This window comes from Etheostoma spectabile, chromosome 1 (genome assembly GCF_008692095.1).
Source record: "Etheostoma spectabile isolate EspeVRDwgs_2016 chromosome 1, UIUC_Espe_1.0, whole genome shotgun sequence".
Lineage (NCBI taxonomy): Eukaryota > Metazoa > Chordata > Actinopteri > Perciformes > Percidae > Etheostoma > Etheostoma spectabile.
Window position 1 is genome coordinate 29,683,974 of NC_045733.1, and position 18,989 is coordinate 29,702,962.

The window sequence follows — 18,989 nt, forward strand, 5'->3', positions numbered from 1 at the left end:
GGGGGGGGGGGGGCATAAAGTTACTTCCTGTGCCCAGACTCTTAAAAAAACCAATGTTCACCACTCGGCAGTGATGGTGCGCTGTACGCTTGGTTACGTTGTAACCTTGGTTCTCTGAGTGAAGAGACCATCTCTCCAGCTGTGGGCTATACGGAGATGGATCAAACTATCAGCGATTCCACGCCAGCACAGGTGCTTTATTGGAAATAGGAAAGGGAGTGGCCGGGCAAGTTGATGTGTCTTCAAGAAGTATCCACGTACCTGACCTCAGGGGGATCCCACCCCGTACACATGGAATATGTAATGGTACGTTAGAGAACTATGTGCGGTCATTTGGCTTTAGAAAGTGTTATTATGCTGCGTTCAGCTGAATGGTTTCATGGTTTTTATTGTTTTAACATGTATTAGCCTGAGAAAACAACTAAACTGAAAAACCTGATCTATCAGAAGTTAATTAACCTTCAAGAAAGAGTCAATACCATGACCAAGGGTTTTCTGACCCCGAGCAGGAAGTATTTGTTTTATCAAGTGCTACAAAGACTCAAAAAGATCCGTCTTGAAACGCGAGAGAGATTTATTTCTTGAAATCTGCGCTTTCATCTTCCTCTACTCTGTGTAAACAAAGGGAAAACCTTTCTAGTCTTTACTTCAAATACTGCAAACAATAAAGTTATGATTCAATTTTTTCTTAAATCAAACCCCATTTTTGAGATTAATTATGGATAGATTCCAGTTGACTTCAAACACACAATTCTGTTACACTGCAGCAGAGCTGCATTACTGCTGCTGCAAACTTAACATTTCCTACTTCTGCTTCAATTGGGTAAACGTGGGGTGGCTAATGTTAGAAAAAACTAACTTGTGTTGTTGGATCGACGGGGACGAAGAGAGCCTAGCGTTCCAATAAAGATTTAACAAAAGGTTTAATGAAAAAGCATGACAAAAATGACATGACTAAGACAATAAAATAAAAACACAACACTTCCAGCAGCGGACTTGATCCATGCTTCTCCCTGATGAAGTCACGCGAGACCAGTCCTGAGTCATTCCCAATCATATTCCCTTCACCTCAAGGCGGTTCTATTTCATCTGGTGTATTTAAACCCATTCCCATTGGTCCGCCGTTGGCACGGCGACATATAGGACATGTCTTGTTGGCTTCTTGCCATGTCTGTCCAATGAGGACAGAACTCTGCCCCTTTGGGGTTATGTTCGATCACTGCCAAAAGGTTCTATCATGTAAATGAGAAACTCACAAAAATACAGGAATCAACATTCTATTATCTTAGCCTAGTCTAAGACATCAGGGGGGTTGGAGACAGAGGGTTACTTCCTGTTGTGAAGTAAAAGGCTTCTTTCTATATGTTAAATGTAAGACATGACCTGATCAACAACTTTTAGAAGGATGGGTTGGTTGAGTATACATAAAACAGAAATAAATTGTTTACAGAAATTTGATTTTTTACTTTCAACAATAAGGAGACAAGGAACAAGCTTATCTATTCTGAGATAGGGGAAAACAACACTGGCTTGTTTGTATTTCATTTCACAACCGTCATGGGCGGCACTAAGCCCCCGATGCAGAAACAGTGTCCTCGCAAAATAGATCGCACAAGAGGAGGAACATCCGCTGTGTGAGAGACGGGCAGATGTCAAACGCAATCCAAGCATTGTACATCCGTTAAGTAGACTAGAGTTGCTTTACTGTGTCCTAATGGGTGGAAAACTACTACTAGCTTGAAATCAGATTGCGGTTGCTTGTGGCTTGATGGAAAAAGTAAGATTTGTTTATGTCTTTTATTAACACAAAATTAATTCCTTCAGCTGCACTCTGAATAGATGCAACAGCTGCTATTCTGTATTTCTGCTGAAAGAGGGTTTGCAGTAGTATTGCACATGCTGCACGGTAACAGTAAGGTATCATCGGATCAACCAGGACTGATATATTAAGGATTATTTCACAATAATTTGATTTTTGAGCTATCAATTAATAGGCTTCTTCTTCTTTTTTAAAGAGAAATTATAAAGATTTAAAAAAGAAGTTAAAAGCAGTTGATAAATTCAGGATGAAGATCCTGTCGTCCCTCTGGATTTATGTTTGTTGGAGGACAATGTGGCCACTTTTTAATGCAGGCGTTTTGGGAAAAATCTCAAATAATGTATTGACGGCGTCCACCAATCGGAGACATGCAAATAATGACAGAGAAGACTGAGGATCGCTGATGTCAACAGGTATGTGACCTCACCACCGGGGTCAGCGAGGTCATGCTGGGTGTAAGGGGTGACGTGGGAGGAGATGAGGTCAATGGCTGATTAGAGCTCTAAAACAGTGCGCGGGTCAGAGGGTCAGATGACATCAGTGTATTGTAAAGAGAAGACTATTAAAGTGAACTCCCCCTGACCTTTGACCCGTGACAGAACAAGTGATTAGTTAGTGTAGCTCATGAATGTCTCTGTTTAGAATACTGTTGGTTTTCTTTTCATCTCCATTTGTGCTGCAGAGCCTTGCTATGGTGATTTTACAATTTTAAGATTACATTATTGTCCACTAACGTTGAATGTTTTTATTATCAGATTTGCCTCATAATTTGTAGAAATGTATTATTTATGCATTTTCTTTCTCTATAACTTTCTTCTATGACATTATTTTATGTGAAGCACTTTAAATTAAAAGTCAGATACATGTCTTTTTTATTATAAAGCATTTCGAGACACAACTGTATATGAATACAGGGAAAGTATGAAATTGTTCAATCCAAGGAGAAATGCCATAATCAGGAACTGTGCATTTAACAAGCCAGTAGGACTTCTGTAAGGTTGTGATGTCACAACAGTACCATTATATATATATATATATATATATATATACACATATACATACATACTGTATATGTAGAATTCACCAGGGGCAATGATGGTGCAGACGCAAAGAGCGCAAATGCTAAATAATTGGCTTTTCCGGGAAGGGGGCTTAAAGAGACAGGGGCTAAAATGGAGCGTTCCAGAGACAGAGGGTGAATACTGTACGTTCAGACAGACAGTATGAGAAAAATCATGTGCTTTTTGAACATTGAAGCATTTAAACATGTTCTAGTAGAAAACCAAAATATAAATATAACCCTAAAAATGAGCATGATAAGGCACCTTTAAAAGACTTTGTGTGTGGCAGTTTTGAATTGAATTTTATTAATGTACTCTTTTACCTTGAAGTTTTTTAAGGTTTCCTTGCAATCAGTTCAACGCATGGTTATAATTGTTTCAGTAAGACTTGTTATCTGGTAACTCAGCATCAAGCAGAAGTAAAAGTTAATTTTCTTAGAAAAAGTTAGGGAACTTAAATGTGGAGACTGAAAAGACTTGAATGGGCATGGCAATCTTCTGGTTGCATCATCATTACGGATGATTTAGAAAATATGTTTCTTTAATAAGAAATGACAAGAGGTACAAGCTTGTCTAAAAAAATCAAAATAAAGAAGATCAACTATGATTGCTAAAGTTGGTAAGAAACATCTAATCAACTCCTGTTGTGTGTCGCAGTTATATGCGTATAGTAAGATGGGCTTTGACAACTGTGTTGATTGAAGTTGAAGCGTATCTATCCGTCAGATGCCTGTGAGACCGATAACTAAGTAAAAAATAAATAAAAAAAATGCAACTTCTTCTGTGCAGACAAGCCCTGACTGGCTTCTTCTCCATGGCAACAGTGGCTGAGGCTCATGGGTATTATACTATTTAGAGCAATCCTTCATACCAGACTGACATGACGTCTCAGAAACAAAGAAATTATTCAAACATAATAAACCAATATCCCAGTTTCACGGTACTACCGTAATGTAAAGAAGGATGGTTATCATACCATGTAGGCTACAATTGCTTGTCTACAGTATTCATTTTTTAGGGGTCTCAGCATGAGAAGCCTGGGATCCCGAACATGCAAGGTAACGTGAATCACTGTTGAAACCGCTCAGGTTTTTATTATCGTTTTTTTGCCCTACAGCTCCCAAATCGTACATTCAAAAATCCTTTATCTACTAGGGGTGGGAATCTCTTGGGACCTCACGATTTGATTCTAAACCGATTATCAATGCAATCATTTTTTATGTAGATTTCCATGTGTGATTTTAAAAATGTACATACAAATCTGAATTTGTGACTTGGAGTTTGCTAATCACTTCCTAGACGAATCTTAGATTTTGACATACTGTACATTTGTGTATTTCACACACAAGCTTTAATGAAATGTTTTGTCTACTGAGGCTTTTATTGTGTGGTCATTCCACGCTTCAGCCTTAAACATGATTGTAAAAGTCCCCTTCTCTCACAGGGATCTTCCACGTCAGAGGCTCATGTTAAAAGGTGGAGAACATGAAACATGAGGCAGTCAGATGTAATGTGATATAGTAGATGAACAGCCCAATTATTTTATGTATATCTTATCAGATCATGTGTATATATACACACTTTTTTTTTCTTCTTTTTGGCCATGTGTGTGTTTTTTTTCCTGCACTCTTGCCTAAACTAACTTGTGGTCCATAATCCCATACTCTTTCAGTCACTCTGTATTCTGATATGTATGTATGTCTGGAGACAGTAACTTTCAAATAAAATCCAAAACTTAAAAAAAAGTTTACTAACTTATCACAATCAAGCATCGAATCGTTGTAGAAAGAATCGCGATGCATCTAAGAGTCGATTATTTTCCCCGCAATATCCATGCGTTCCCTGAATTCAGATGAATCTTGTGATATAGGCCACGCCCATTTTTGCCTAGAATATTTTTTTGTGAAATATGTCACACCTTCAGTAAAGGTGCTACTGCAGCCTACACTGTTTTAGTTATGCAAGTACAACTTTCAGGGGTAGTAGAGAGCGTGAAGCACAACTTGGTAAGGAAAAATAACACATATCCACCAGCAGGTGATCGGCCATTAAAGGGGACCGTATTCAAGGTTAGACTCATTTTGGCCTATAACTCTATCAATGTGAAATTTGCAATGCCGATTCATGCCGTGGAGGCGTGGACCCCATCATAACTATCATGGTACAATGGCGGACCCAAATGCACAACTCGGACAGGGAATCACAGGGAAGTAGATTTATTGTTCCAAGAACAACGCAGGCAAAGGTTCTGCAGGAGCAGGCAAAAGTCCAATAACACCAGGAAAACAAACAGATGGGAAACGGCTGGAGAGAGTGAAATACATACAACTACAGTCTGGCAATGGTAAGTGGTGAGTATTTAAGTACTGGGAAATGAGGAAGCTGAAAACAAACAGGTGAATCAAATTAGGGGCGGCGATAGTAATCAAAGGGGCGGAAAGCAGACAAAGGGAGGAAGACGGGAGACCTGAAATGAGAGCAGATCATTACTACAAAATAAAATACTGATGACACATATGAAACATAGAACAAAAGCACAGCAGAACCTGACAATAACTGCTTGCAGTTCTAGGTTTTTATGTACTCTCATAAGGAAGACTTTTCACATATATTTTCCATTGAAAAACTGGTTTTGAGTTTCAATTATAATGCAGCGTTTGTTCTACCAAAGAAAATCGTTGTAACTGATAAAACTACTACTACTAATTGTTTATACCGGATACCGTAAAATATTCTGAGATGGTCATGGGTGAAATAGCATTGCAACACTAACATACAATATGATTTATCTAACTATAAATTCGAAGGATCTGTGTGTGTGTGTGTGTGTGTGTGTGTGTGTGTGTGTGTGTGTGTGTGTGCGTCTTTTAAACGATCACAATGTTGCAGGCCTGTGTTAAGCAGCAGGAGCAGGGAGTTGCTACATCACTCGTCTCATTGATTATGGTTCACCAGCTGTGTTACCAACGGAGAGCCCATTCGAGCCTCTGTATGGATGGGTTCAGAAAAGCAACTGGCGAGAAATCTAGTGACTTTCTGAAGAAGAGAGACGCCCGTGCTGTCCGCCGAACGCAAGGTCTTTCTCTCTTGTGACCGCCACAGTCACCTCTCTCTGTCACTTCTGATTGCGGAGCAGCAGCGAGTCTACAGACGTGTCATGTACATTAGTACAGGCTACTGCCTTGTGGATAAGAGGAAAATTGTTAAAGCACTTTGTCCAGTAAAGTAGAAAGAAGATGCATAAATGCAATGTATCTATCACTTACCATTGGATAAGTGGTTCCCGAGAACGCTTTGAACAAGCCTGTTACCTCACAATGCAGCGAGCAGCAATACTGGGAACCAAGTGATGTATAGATGCATTTTGTGTCACATGTTGCTTGTGAGAATCTTTTACGATTTGGGGGGGTGGCAGTACCTCAGTCTGTAGGAAGTTGGACTGGAAACCAGAGAGTTGCTGGTTGAAGTCTCCATAAAACCCAAAGTATGGTGCTGGACTGGTAGCTGGAGGCCTCCAAGGGGCTCAAACCACTGCAGCCCCTTCACTCTGACATCTCTCTGTTAGTGTTATATGTCCATGTGTGTGTGTGTGTTTCAGGCCTGTGTGTAGTGTGTATTCTAACAGAGATTGTGATTTCCCTTGTGGGATCAAGCGTCTTTACAATTTATCTGTTTTTACAAGTACATTGTTGACGTGCTTGTCCAAACTAAGTTGTTTCTAGAACAAAAGTCACATATTTGTTTATAGAAACATGTAAATGTGTTAGTTGATGAATGTTTTTACATTGATTTTTACTTCTGTTCTTCTCTTCCTCTCTCCTCTTTTCTGTTTCCAGATGATGATGTCACAGCAGTAAGAGTCCCACTATTAAACAGCCTCTCACCTCTTTTACAAGACCAGTCAGCCCTCAGCCGGGGATCACGTGTTCCCAATCTGAATACAAATAGAAGTACACTCTTCACGCTCCTTTTAACTCGTCTCCCCTGCTTCAAATATGTCTCAGTTTCCTCCAGTCTGTTCGAGAACACAGAAAGATGTGTTCAGTAAATTGGAATTACAGGTCAAGTATTTTAAAAACAAAATCAACTTGCACAAGGAATTAATGTAACCTTGCATAATGTTCTGCTTTATTTTTTATGTAAACACTAGAGTTTAGGACAGAGATGACAAATTTGTCACCTTGTGATAATATCAGCAGACAATATGAAGACGTAGAAGCAAGTTCAAGTCTCGTGAAGAGAAACAACTTGGTGTTTAGTCTGATCCAAAAGTTTAATAATTTGTACTTTCCCTCATCCTGCCTCATCAACTTTGGCTTTAGGTAGAGATTCCCAGATTTTAAGATGGGCAAAAGTCCCCAAAAAGCTTCTAAACTGATAACAGACCAGTAGAAGTATTTTTTCTACCAAGTGACACCTCACTCAAAACCCACCAGTCTCACAGAAGAAGTGCATTCTAAAAACTGGAACGTCTCAATTTTGTTTTTACCTATGAGACTCTGAGGTTTCGGTGCCTGTGCTGGCATCTCTCGGCTGTGAAGTGAAAATGTCACGAGGCTGTCACACTATCAAAGAAAATAAATGGTCCACTGTAATCCTACTTGCAGTGATAAAACGTCAACGTACTGCCGAGCGCTCTGCCTGGGTGCAGCTGCTGAGCTCCTGACAGCTCTGTCAGCAGAGGTGGAGATCACACCGGCCAGCAGCAGAGGAACAGTCATTCCATCATTTCCATCTGCGCTTTGGGATATCAATAGCTGAACTTGGAAGACATCTGCAGCAGAGGCAGTGGGGTTCTGGTCAGACCACGGCCTTTTTTCAAAGCAAACAATTTGACTTGTTGCATAGCAGGAAAAGCACAACCTGATCTCACGGAAATCGTGAAACGATGGCACAAATAGTCTTCCCTATTAAAATTATGCAATGAAGCCCTCAGTTTATTTGGCTGTGATGTAAACCAATTCACAAGTTGTCCTTTATTTGCGTCTCTTACAGTGTAGCTGCAAAAGAAGTGTCTGCTGCCCCCAGTACATATGTGTAATTTCTAACAGAACTCTGGGACCTGTATTATTATTACACACTTTCTGTTACTGCCAATAATGGAGCATCGGTGGCACCATCATATCCCCGGACAGCAAGATAAAACTGGGAGGCAAACATAAAAAACTGGTGCTCAGGCGTCCCTTATTGCCCACACTCAGGTGCTCCTTTTCCTTTATGTACGTAAGTACAGAAAGAATTATGACAAGTAAATGACTTGTACGTAGAAGATGTTCACATTCACAATAAAAAGAATTGTCTGTTGTGATGGTAGAAACCACAGGGATTCTCTGTTAACAGGGGATTTCATCTCCAAGGACCAACTACACATCTCTTTCCCTATCACCCCCCCCCCCGCCACACACACACACACACAAAGAGCACTGCAGTAATTTGTATTGCAGTTACTGTAATGGTATTTGAGCAGTGGGGCTGTTTGACATCGCCGCTATGTAGGCTGTGGCCTTCGTACAATAGCCTCGCCCCCCTGGGGAAACTGGATCCAATCTTTATTTCAGAGCTCATTAAGCCGATTATTCCCTTAATCTCTCTGATGGCAGGCAGAATAAAGAAACACACACTAATAATTGCCTGCTTACATTTTGGTCTGTTTGTCCATATTGACTGTTTAAATGACAGACTGAAATATACACTGTTTTCTGTCTTAGTGTGTGTGTGTGTGTGTGTGTGTGTGTGTGTGTGAAAGATAAGGGTGGTATAGAATGAGGGAATGAAGACAAAGCATATTTGGTGTTGTAAAATATAAAAAAGGACACAAGCTTTGTATGTTTTTTCACCTTACTGGTTTCATTTGTAGCTCTTTATCAATAAGTGTATAGATAGATAGATAGATAGATAGATAGATAGATAGATAGATAGATAGATAGATATGTATTGATCCCAAAAAATGGGAAATTACAGTGTTACAGCAGCACACAAAATATACATACATACAATAACAAAATATAAGAAGAAAATACAAGAATATAAGAACAAATATTTATATATATATAAGATGGAAAAAACAAAATGTGCAACTGTTTAAATATGCTAAAATGTAAATGAACATACCACCCTCATATCATATCACATCTCTATACCACCTCCCGTCAAAACACACACACACACACACACACACACACACACACACACACACACACACAACACACAAACACACACACAACACACACGGATGCAAACCAACACATACACACACACACACACACACACACACACACACACACACACACACACACTCCTTTGTCTCCTGTCAGAAGGTTTGTGACATGACTGACAGCTCGGACACCACCAATCAGCTGCAGCTCAGCAAGGTCACCCACTGATGCTTGGCTCTGATTGGCTGCTGTGCTTCTACCTGTCGTCCCTGTCTGCTTTGATCACTGCATGTTAGTGGGAATATGTGTGTGTCTGTGTATGTGTGTGTATGTGTGTGTGTGTGTTTGTGTTTTGTATGTTCCTATATCTACAGTTGGAGTAAAGGGTGGGGGGGTGTAAATTCAAGAGAGACAGTTTATACCGAAGGTCTTAATAACAGCAAAGTGCACAAATTAAAAGTGTGTGTGTGTTGTTGTGTGTGTGTGTGTGTGGGTGTGTGTGTGTGTTGTTGTGGTGTGGGTGTGTGTGTGTGTGTGTGTGTATGAGAGAAGGAGAGAGAGAATAGAATGATATCCTGGACCGGTGTTAACGGTTGTATCAATACTTTTAGCTTTTCACTGTCTACGCTGCCACCAACTGATGCCTTCATATGAAAATGTCAATATTATTTCACATGTAGGGTCCTGACTTCCTGTGGATACACACATTGACTCATTACAGAGCAAGAGCTGAAACCTCCTGGTCAGTGCCTCTATTTTCCAGGTACAGTATTACTGGTAAAACGGACTGCCTTTGTATAGCACTTTTCTAGTCATTTACATAGTACAGGACTTATTTACCACCCACACACACACACACACACACACACACACACACACACACACTGGTGGTCGAGGCTGCCAAATACAAGGTGCCACCTGCTCATCAGATAGACATGGCCCATACATAATATAGAATACATTCAAATACTGTATCATACAGTAAAATAAATAAACACAAAGTTAGAGGTTTACTTTGTGACTGCTTTTTCAATGTGGTGAGTTTCTACTGAAGGTAATGACAATATTCCTTCCTTCCTTCCAGATAAGTCCACTTAGAGCAATTTTGCATTTGCAACGATAACCTGTCACATTCACACAATTACACATTCATACTTGGAAGCTGCATGTCTGATCTGCTGGCCACTGAGCAGCTTCATCGGCGTGGTTGGGGTTAAGGGCCTTGCTCAAAGGCACCTCGGTGGTGGTGATGATGGGGGGCCAAGCACTGCTCTTTCACTTTTTCTGTCCAGATTTTATCCTGTTGATCCGGCGACCTCCCAGTCCCAAGCTCACTTCTCTAATCTTTAGGGCACCACTGCCAACTCCTTCCTTCCTTCCTTCCTTCCTTCCTTCCTTCCGTCTTACACTGTAACCTTCTTGCTTCAACCACCAGACCTTCGGTTACATTGTGTGTGTGTTTGACAACTTTGAGAAAATTACATTTTAATAGAGAGCTCTGGACTTCTTCTGCGGAAGTTAATAGAGCAGAGACACTGATTATTTAAAAACAAACTAACGCTAATGTCAATTATTGTACTGATTCCATGCTGAAAGTAATTCAACAACTGTAAAAGTCTGTGAAAAACATGTTATAATGTTGACCATGTTATAATATTGACCATTTATTCTAATCTTCATTTGTCATTGTTTTTTGTATGAAATCAGTTACCTCACTTCTTACGAAGTCCCAATTAACAATAACATACACAGCCAACTATCACACGTGTGTCATGCATTTCATTCATCTGTTTTCTGAATGAGGGACACTCTGCACATGCACAGAGAAAAGTGATCTGTGCTGTATAACATTATACCAGAGGAGATTAAAAAAAAATTGCCTTTGCTTTCATAGTAATTCCTCTCGCCTTTCTTAGTTTAATTTTCTCAATACGTACTGTACACCCACTATCTGCCTTGAATTACCCAGCAGGCCTTGCAGGGCTGGCCACAGCCAGTGATCAACTCCCCGATGGCTGACACAATCACGTCTAGTTAGTAAGCAGCAGGATCTGCAGCCAGATTCTCCCTGCACCCTGCTACTGCCTTGGCCTCTGTGACCCGGCTGGCTGCCCTTTGACCCCTCGCCACATAAGCGTCTGTGACCTCTGACCTGTTTGGATAATTAAAGAGGCGTAACCTCGGGGAGATTGCATTGGAAATCTGTCGTTGATGATTAGTGAGGTTAGTGAGATTAGTATGAGGTAAGAGAGCGTGGATAAAGGCATCGCCTATTTTTAGGAATGTTGAAGTGTGAATGTTTTAGCATCATGGCTTTCCTCCTTCATTTTAGTCAGCCTGAGTCCCTGTAAAGGAGCTAACTCACAGTGGATGATGCGTGTGACTCTAAATAGCCTTTTGTTACTTTATTTGTGTTTTTGGGCATTCTCAAATCCCTTTTCACTCAGTTTCAAAAGTGAGAGATAATATAAATATTACTACAACTTCCATAAATGTGTCATAAAGGTCCTGTTTGAAATTTTAGAGGAAGGTTTGACAACTGGACAAGAAGCAATTCATTTATTTGTGATGTGAAACTAGATTTGGAAGTGAATTGTGATTATTTTTTAAGACCGAGCACCGAGAACATGTTGTGGATATTGAACCTCGGGATCCCCCAGGGGAAGCTGGAAAACGTTGCTGGGGTGAGGGACCTCTGGACTACCAAGACGTGATCCATCCCTGGAGGAGCAGCAGAAAATGATGGATGAATGGCATATTGATTTTCAAGATTCTCGGTGTATTCTGATGCACATTAAGATGCAGATTACAAATTAGAGGGTTGAATTTTAAAGTCTGATAACAATATTTATATTTATCTAAAAAAAAAAAATCCATGTATATGTATGTACACGCAAACAATTGTAAGCATTTTCCTAAATTAGCTAAGATTCTGAATCAGGACATTTTGCAGCAGGAAAATAAACTTGTCAGTGCTCTCTGGTGGGCCAATGTGTAATTGCGACGCAGTTTCTAAATTATCGTGTCTTGGGCTCTTCACAGCAATTTTTTATCAGTTTTTGGCAATCATATGATACATGAAATAAAAAGAATGGCTGACTGTAACAACCATGGCGAGGTATCAATTGAATTAAAAATATTTTCTTTTATTAAAACATATTCAGAAGATTGTTTGGAGAAGTCTCTGAGCTCCTTCCGTGTTTTTTGAACAACTGTGCGACTGTCATGTAAACAGATATAAATTCGACTGTTACCTCTAACACAGCACTGATACTCACATGGCAGTGCCCATGTGAACGTGGCTGACGTAGTGTGTACTGAACAAAGGAGGCTGCAAACAGAGAGCAAAGGGCTGATCTGAACAGACGAACAGCAGCAAGTCTCTTCGGCAGAATCAATCGGCATTCCACACTTCTCCACTCGGTTACTGTTGCTAAGGCTGGAAAACTTTATCCGGCACTACCAGAGGGACGCCTGTGTCTATGTGAGTTTTCCCTCACAGCTCCAGTGGATTTGGACTGTGTGGCTGACTGTGAAGATGAGAGGCTAGACCTACAACAAAGGTCTTCGGTCAACACAGTCAGACTGTTTTTGTAGCACTTGAATTAAAAGAGGCAAATTTTTTTTTACTTTGTCCAAGTAGCAACCTTTGGCCTGAGAAGTGAAGCCGATGAGGAAAGTCCTTCTTAATGAGTTTGTTATGGTTTGGGTGTTTTGTCTTGTGTTATTGTGGTAGTCTGTTTTCCTGTCTTAATTTCTTAGCCTGTGTCACTGCCCAATGTAAGGCGAGTGCCGATTTGAGTCACGCATGCGTCACTTTGCGACAAGTGTAGCTGTGAGTTGCGGCAAGTAGCATGTAAGATGCTAACGAAAGGCTGCTGTTATGTCAATGCAGTAAAAATGGACCTACTTAATCAAGTTTGTTCCCTTAGCATCAACCACAAGAAAGGCTGCCAGTTGAATGGCATTTTGAGTTAACGTTAGTAATCAACCATTGATAGCTAAAACGTTTTTGAAATGACTGCTAGCTTAGCAGCATATAAGATGCTAACGAGAGGCTTCTGTAATGTCAATACAGTCAAAATGGACCTACTTAACCAAGTTCGTACACTGCTGGCTATAAGTTAGCATCAAACACAACAAAGGCTGTCACTGGAATGGCGTTTTGAGCTTACGTTAAATGCAATAAAACAATCATGGATAGCTAAAACGTTTTTAAAATGATTCCCATCTTCTGCTATTGTTTGTAATGAGAAAAGTTTATTATTTCATGGATTTCACAAATTTCAGTATGACAGTTATGTCGTAAACCGTATAAATCTGAGCATGCGCGACTCAAATCTGCACTTGCCTCACATTGTGCAGTGACAGCCTGGTTTTCTGTCTTGTCTTGTGATGTGTTATTTTTGGTCTTGTTTTGCATATTTTTTGTTTCATTATGTTCATGTTTTGTTTCATGTCTTAGTCCTTGGTCGCTTTCTTGTTGTAGTTTCTGTCTCATGGTCTCTTGTGACTGTCTTGTATTTGTTCTGTTTCCTGTTTTATTGTGATAGTCTTGTTTTCTGTGCTGTCTTATTTAATTTTACTTCCTGCCTTAGTTTTCCCGCCCTTGTGATTAACTGATGTCTTTCACCTGTTTTCCTGTCCTTGTGTCACCTGCCTCTTGTTACCTTGTTAGCCTCTGTATTTAGTCTTGGTGTTCCCCTTGTCTGTTGTCAGGTCATTGTAGTGTTTCTGTGTGGCGGGTCTCATTTGTATTCTACAGGACAGCTTTAGTTGTATGGATTTTTGTAATTATTTAATTAAATTCTCAAACTTCACATTACTGTCTCTGCATTTGGGTCCACAATTCCCTGCACCGTACTTAACAGAGTTGTGCTTTTAAATCCAAACCTTTGCATACTGAGCCGTTACAATGTGCTTCCGTTTCTTGAGGGAATATAAATATATGCTGCAAGATTATTATGAAACTTTTGCCCTAAAGACAACAAAAATGATGTGCCTTCCTCAGCTACTTTTACTTATGTGAAGGAACTGAGTACTACTGAATACTGCCCAACGCATTCTCATCAACGGGTTTGCATCATATCGTAAGAGAACTCTGCACAACAATTCATATGATATCCTACAAATTACGCTAACCGCCAGACGGTCACGTGATAACTGGTTGCTAAGTAGTTAAGTTTAGCGTTCTTCACAGTTACGTACTGTGAGACGAGTACGGGGCACCCTAAGGAAACAGTCGTTTCAGCTGCTGTTGCAGTTACATTTAGCCGGTTAAGTTTAGACACCAGGACGTTAAAACACCAGTACAGTGGCAGACAATTTGGTGCATACAGTAAAAAAATGTGGAATACATACGATTTACAGTTTACAATTTTTCATAGCTATGTCTACAAAAGGCTCATAAGAACAATCTGCACTTCTTCTGTCTTATTACAGCCTGTAGTTTGTTTTCCATCCTTTGTCAAGTTGAGTTGGACGAGACAGCGATGGGGGGCGATGTTGTTGGGTAGGGATGGCTCTAAATGGGTGACTGCACGTCACCAGGTTCACCTCAGTGAGCTGTAAATCACCTGACATTTTCAGATGCGCTTAATTGCCATTCATTCTATAATAGAGCACATTGTGCTCATAATGGCAGGAAATGTCAAGTCAGCTTTTAAAGGGGAGGATCCCTTCAAATTGCTTTCCTTTTAGATGAAAATACACCCCCCTGTCCACAGACGAGGCCCAGGGCAGTGTGATGGCACTGTTGACATGTGTGATTTTCTGCCTGATTCATCGTAGCAGAGGTTGTGCTACTGTAGCTTTATTCATGGCATTTAACTTGAACCCCCGTCGGCTCAAAACACATAATTTACCACACACTCTTATTTAAAAGGTGAGAGCTGCTGACACACCCAGTTAGATCAACAGTTTTATTTTTATTCACGATGGATTTTCATGTTATTTTGTGTTCCGTGCTCCCGCTGCACTTTATGTCACCTTCGGAGTATTTTCCAAACTTTTTGACACATTATTAACATCAGCGATGATGCTGAAGAAGGGAAAAGACAAAGAAATTATGATAATAAACACTTGAGCTCAAGTACTGCATAAGAAATAATTAAAGACCGGCACTTTGTGTTTTGAGTGACTCACATCCGTGATGAAAAAGGTTCAATATGTTTAATGTGGTTTTTCATCATTTGTAAAGAACAGCAGCCCGTTCACTTTTCAAAGCACGCAGTCTAAGTGTAAATGCTTTTCTTAGATCTTCGGATCTTGCAGCCAATGCCTTATTTCTTCTCTTTTCTATCTGTCTTCACAAGTATGAGGAATACAATATGCCTGTGAGTAAAAAGACCATTTACGGCTGTTGATGCAATCTCTTATATTCATCAAAATCCCTCATAAAAAAAGCCGGAAAGTGTTCAAAGCCATTTTAAGATAACCTTGAGAGTTGAGAAACCACGAGAAGTGTGTGACACAAAAGGCATCATGAGAAGGGTGAGATGGGGGAACGGGGGAAAAGAGGAAGAATGGGAGAGCGAGGGGGAGAAGGAGGAGAGAGAATAAATGACATTCGACTCTTAAGGCCCACCTTGGCCACCTGATTGTTCCAAAATGAGAGCAATGCCCGGCCCAAGAACGAAAAGAAAAAGAGAGGGAAAAATCAATACAGCGCAATTAAACACAAAGCATGGCTCTGTGGAGCTGAGGGGAATTTGTTATTTATTAAATTCACTCCTCCACCTTCATCGCCCCCAAACCCCATAACTCCTCAGTCTTTAATGCATGAGCTGCCCCTTTCTCTCCTGTCCTCTCTTCAGGTAATCTGACCTTTGTGGTTTGAACAGGACTGAAACGATTGTGAGAGAAGACTGAGGGGAAGTCAGGAGTGTTCTCGCTTATTGATCCAAGCCCCGGCAGCTTTGCAGCACAAGACGAGTTGCTTTGGTTTGGTAGAAGCAGTGAGTCGGTGTGGAATATATTTCACCCATATGGTCACCCTGCAGGGCACCAAGGGCAATTCTGATTTGTTTTCTCAGATCGGATGGGAATTCTGAAACACCGACACAAACATCTACAGCGTTTGTAACAAAGGTTCAGTTGCCCTAATGGATCAGTTCCAACAAGTCCTCCAAATATATAAACGATAAAATACGATGTTTGTACCACATTCGTGCAACGACACATGTGTTTTCTGAGCCGACTGCCTTCCAAAACCATTTCAAATCATTGTTTCAAAAATAAAAAAAAACACTTTCTGGTCGTACTCAGCTTGGTTTGGTTAGGTTGATTCACAAAAAATACTTTGTTAAGAGTTGGGGAAAGATCATTGTGGGGGTGGGCGGGGTCTGCACTCAGCTGCAGTGGAGAGAGGGGGGTGGGGATAGCTCATAAATCAAGTGCCAGGTGAGTTGAATGTTTCTGCTGATTGTTGTATTGTACTAATTTCACGCTCCCTAAACATGCACCAGCTTGCTGGCCCTTCAGATGACTGCAACACACACACCACAGAAACAGGACACCGGCCTGTGAGACATGGTTTTGTTGGTTCTTTGTTACAAAGTTGTGAGCAACAGGCTGCACGCCTGACTGTAGCCGGGCAGACAGAGGCACACAGATCGTAAAATTATGTTAAAAGTGTGTGAGCAGTCCAAATAAATACTGTTGCTTGTAAATTGTCTGACATCGACTACATCCCAAAGTCCGGACTCGCAGACTCATGGACATTGGTGCTAAGTCCCGTGAAATTTGTAAGGGCTTAGGGTTGTCCCAATGTTGAATTTCAAAGAGCATGAGGGTGTGAGTACACACTTGCCGAGGCCTTTCTGTGATGATGCAGATTTCACCGAAAGGAATTACCCACAGTTCACAAGCATTGTGACGTTTACCACAAGAGACAATAGGGAAATCCGGAGATTACAAAGGTAAATAACAGCCCAACACATGACCACGGAACAGCCCTGTTGAGTTTGAAAAAAATTGGCATCAGGCAGCTGTCTCCTGTGCCTTGGACGTGTGGAAAGCGTCCCAATCCCGTTTATACCTATCTGAGCCCATGTGGCCTCACACACTCGCTCACTTAGCACCTGAGACTAATTTAGTCTGAGAGTCTTTAATCCTTAGTCATCACGGCTCACTTTGGGATTGGGCTGATGGTTTGGGTCGAAATAACTAAATCACGTTTCCATCCATCCATCCATCCATCTTCATCCGCTTATCCGGTATCTGGTCGTGGGGGCAGCAGCTCCAGTAGGGGACCCCAAACTTCCCTTTCCGAAGCCCACATCAACAGCTCCATGGGGGATCCCGAGGCGTTCCCAGGCCAGGTTGGAGATATAACTCTCCACCTAGTCTGGGTCTTCCCCGAGGCCTCCAGGTGGACGTGCCTGGAACACCTCCCTAGGGAGGCGCCAGGAGGCTCCTTACCAGATGCCGCCACCGACCCACCAACTGGCTCTTTCGACGCGAAAGAGCAGCGGCTCTACTCCGAGCTCCTCTCGGATGACTGAGCTTCTCACCCTATCTCCAAGGGAGACGCCAGCCACCCTCCTGAGACGAACACCCGCTTCGGATCTTCGTTCGGTCATGCCCCCGCCTTCATGACCATCAGGTAGGTGGGGAGGTGGATCGAAAATTGGCGTAGACGAGGCTTTGCTTCTGGCTAGCTCTCTTTGTCACAACGGTGCGATAAACGGAATGTAATACCGCACCGGCTGCTCCGATTTCCCGACCAATCTCACGCCATGGTCCCCTCACTCGGAACAAGACCCAAGGTCTTAAACTCTTCACTTGGGGTAAGGACTCACTCCCCACGAAGAAAGCACTCCATCGGTTTCCTGCTGAGACCATGGCCTGATTTAGAGGTGCTGATCTCATCCCAGCCGCTCCACTCGGCTGCGAACCGATCCAGTGAGTGCTGAAGGGCACAGACGATGATGCCATCAGGACCACATCATCCGCAAAAAGCAGCGATGAGATCCCGAGCCACCGAACTACGCCCCTCCCCGCCCGACTACGCCTCGTATCCTGACCATAAATTTCAAAACAGGATTGGTGACAAAGCGCAGCCCTGGCGGAGGCAACCCTCATGGACGAGTCGACTTACTGCCGAGAACCCGGACAAAGCTCTCGCTTTGGTCCTACAGAGATTGGATGGCCTAAGAAGGGACCCCCCCACATATTCCCGCAGCACCTCCACAATTTCTCCGCAATGTTGAGAGGCGTGTCAACCAGACAGCCCCCCCACACCCAGAGCCTTCAGCATTTGGGACTCTATCAATCCCGGGGCTTTGCCGCTGTGGAGTTGTTTTGCTACCTCAGCGACTCCACCAGGGAAATTGACGGCAATCCCCCTCATCCTCCAGCTTGCCTCACAAAGAGGGCGTAGCGGCATTTAGGAGTCTCCCAAAGTGCTCCTTCCACCGCCCTATACCTCCTCGTTGAGGTCAACAAGGTCCCACCTTACTGTATACAGCTTGGATGATTCCTCGCTTCCCCCTCCTGAGGTGGCGAAGGTTTTCCAGAAGCACCTTGGTGCAGACCGAAAGTCTTCTCCATATTTCTCGAACTTCTCCCACACCCCGTGCTTTGCCTCTGTCACAGCAGAGGCTGCAGCCCTTCGGGCCCGTGGTACCCTGCAACTGCCTCCGGAGTCTCCGAGACACATATCGGAAAGACCTTTTCAGTCGGACGGTTCCCTGACCACCGGGCACCAGGGTGTTCGGGGTGTTTCAGCCTGAGGCACCTAAAACCCTAAGACCAAAGCTTTGAACATTGTTACCTCAGGTTCAATGCCCCCAGCCTCCACAGGGATGTCCGAAAAGCTCCGCCGGAGGTGTGAGTTGAAAGTCAGTCGGACAGGGGCCTCCTCCAGACGTTCCCAGTTTACCCGCACTATCCTTTTTGGGCTTACTAGGTCTGTCCAGAGTCTTCCCCCACCCCCTGACCCAACTCACCACC

The 18,989-nt window shown here is 42.2% G+C and overlaps 1 long non-coding RNA gene across 1 annotated transcript in view; it reads left to right on the forward strand.

Annotated features, from left to right (window-relative positions):
• Nucleotides 1-9,373: 9,373 nt before the first annotated feature.
• LOC116690225 (uncharacterized) overlaps nt 9,374-18,989 on the forward strand; it is a 15,802-nt gene continuing 6,186 nt past the window's right edge. The window contains exons 1-2 of the long non-coding RNA XR_004332192.1: nt 9,374-9,389; nt 12,869-12,874. This is a non-coding gene — a long non-coding RNA (uncharacterized LOC116690225). The remainder of the gene's footprint in view (nt 9,390-12,868; nt 12,875-18,989) is intronic.